Below are 2,737 nucleotides of genomic sequence, written 5' to 3' on the forward strand. Positions count from 1 at the left end.
ATTGGTGATTAATATGTATAATATACTTAATGAGTAATTATTTAACACACACACATGTGATTATTACTACATATATATATATATATATATATATATATATATATATATATTAAATTTTCAGTAATTATTCACAAAGTGTGACCATTATGTGTTTTTTAGTTTTTGTGTATTCACATGTATCTAATTTTGTTATATATTTCAATCAGCTTATGATTTTTAATGTATGATTTTGACATATATAATTTCCCTAAAAGTATTTCTAAATGAATTACCAAATCCGAGTACTCCCCGAGTACTCGCTACTCAGTAGTTGGCCGAGCAGGTACCAAGTAACGAGTTCTACAACCTTGGATGGTGGGAGTGGGTGTAGTAGGTGTAGTGGGAGAGGTTGTTGTGAGGTCTTCTAGTTGTATAGGAGGAGGTTGATGTTGGTGAATGGAGCAATATGGGTCAATAGTGGAGTTAGTCGTCTAAGTGAGACGAGTGGGGGACGTTGGGGAAGGATGGGCAAGGGGAGTAGTATAAAAATGTTGAGTGGAGATAGGAGAAGGTAAAGTAGGAGGTTGCACATGAGGTGTTTGTGACTGTAAGGTGGATGAAGTAGGAATTAGGGAAGAATTGGTGGATAAATATGGGAAAGGGATAAACGTATCAGCAGTAGGGTAGGATAAGGGATTGTGTGGCATGATAGGGGAAATTGGTTTCTACAAACTCAACATGATAGGAGTGATGAAGACATTTGGTGATTAGATCGAAGCATTTATAGGCAGGCTTATAAGTTGACCAGCCAAGAAAAATGCATGGAATGGACCTTGGTTGAAGTTTATAGGTAGTGTATGGTCTAAGCCAAGGAAAAGAAATGCATCCAAATGATTTTATCTTGGTATAGTTTGGTAGTTGATGAAAAAGAAGTTGAAATGCGCTTTGGTTATTGATAATGGGTGTGGGAAGACGATTGATGAGATAGACTGCGGTTTTGAAAACACAAGTCCGGTAAGTGAGAGGAAGGTTGGCATAATGGAGTAGTGAAACAGTTGTTTCAACAATATGGTAGTGACGGTGTTCAGTTACACCATTTTGTTCAAGGGTGTGGGGGTGGGGTAGTGTAGTGAGATATGGCATTAGCTTGTAGAAAAGAGCGAAGACCTTGATATCCCCCACCATTATCCGTTAAAACGGAGACCAGGGGAGTATTGAAGAATTTTTCAACAAGTAACTTAAATTGGGGAAAAATGGTGGCAACATCTGACTTTCGTTTCATAGGGTAAAGCCACATGTATTTGGAGAAGTAGTCCACAAAAATGACATAATATTGGAAATGATCTATGGAGGATTGCACAGGACCCCACACATCAGAATATATGAATTCTAAAGGTATAGTAGCAATGAATGAATTTGGTCCAAAAGGGAGCTTATGACTTTTATTGATAGAACATGAAGAACAATGCATATCAGAATCAGAAAATGACTTGGAATAAAGGCCTAAGCTAGATACAAGAAATTTAAACACTTTAATGGAGGAATGTCCCAATTTATGATGCCATGGGAGCGGAGAGGTTTTGGTGGTGACATTAAGCTGTGGATTGAATGGAATGCGAGCATAAAAACATCTTCACTATTCTTACCATGCATTAGACCCGCCCCCATGCGAAGATCCTTCACAAAAATGAGTGGGAAAAAATTCCACAGAAACTTAATTAGTTTTGCATAATTTGGCAACAGAAATAATATTACGACGTAAATGCGGAACACATAACACATTAGGTAAAGATAAAGTTTTATTGGGTGTGTTGATGTGTTTAAAACCAATATGAGAGATGTGTAAATTGTTACCATCACCGAGTATTATCTCATCTGGACCACCATAGTTAGAGACATTTTGTAATGTGGATTGATTTGAAGTAACATGATTTGAAGTGTCACTATCGAATAACCAGCTAGGTGGAATTTGAGACGAGCCAGAGGTTGTAACATTTTCCACTGGTGCTACTGTTGAAGAAGTAACAATGATGTTATTTTCCCGAAGAAGGCGAGATAGATTTCTGAAGTCACCGGTGTTGTGAATTGGGATATGAAGTGACTAAATGTATTGGAGCGAGTTTAGCATTTTCCACTTGCGTTGTTGTTCATGCCTTGGTTTCTGTTGTGCTGACCTTTGTGAGAGGTGATGTTACTGGACCGATTTGATCTTGAAAGAGAGCCATTGTAATCATGGCGAGGCAGTGAGCGACCTTGGTGTCAAGTAGTATAATAACCAGTAGTTAATATGGGTTCCATGATTGTTGCATTTTCTTTGAAAGTCCTTTCGAAATCTGTTAATTTGTCAAACTATTTTGGATATGACAATGGGCTTTCACTCACTTTAATAGAAGCTATATTTGTACTGAGTTCATTACAAGATGTGAAAGAATATGAACTAGAAGATCTTCCTCAGCAACAATACTTTGTGCCAGAGATAGGTCATCAACTATGGAGCGTATATCTTGAAGGTATTCTGCAACAATTTTAATTGCCCTTTGGGTTTTTGACAATTTTTTATTTTAGGGAGATGAGATGAGATCTTGATCTACTAGCAAAGCTTGAGTTTAGGAGTTCCCAGGCATCCTGAGAAGTGATAGTAGATGATATTAGAGGCTGAATTTGATCAGAACAACTTTCAAGAATTGCACTAATAATCACCTGGTCTTGTGTGTACCAAGGGACTTATCTATTCCAAGGGAGATAGGCTAGATTTGGC

This window comes from Lactuca serriola, chromosome 3 (genome assembly GCF_051521515.1).
Source record: "Lactuca serriola cultivar US96UC23 chromosome 3, Lser_US96UC23_V15, whole genome shotgun sequence".
Classification (NCBI taxonomy): Eukaryota; Viridiplantae; Streptophyta; class Magnoliopsida; order Asterales; family Asteraceae; genus Lactuca; species Lactuca serriola.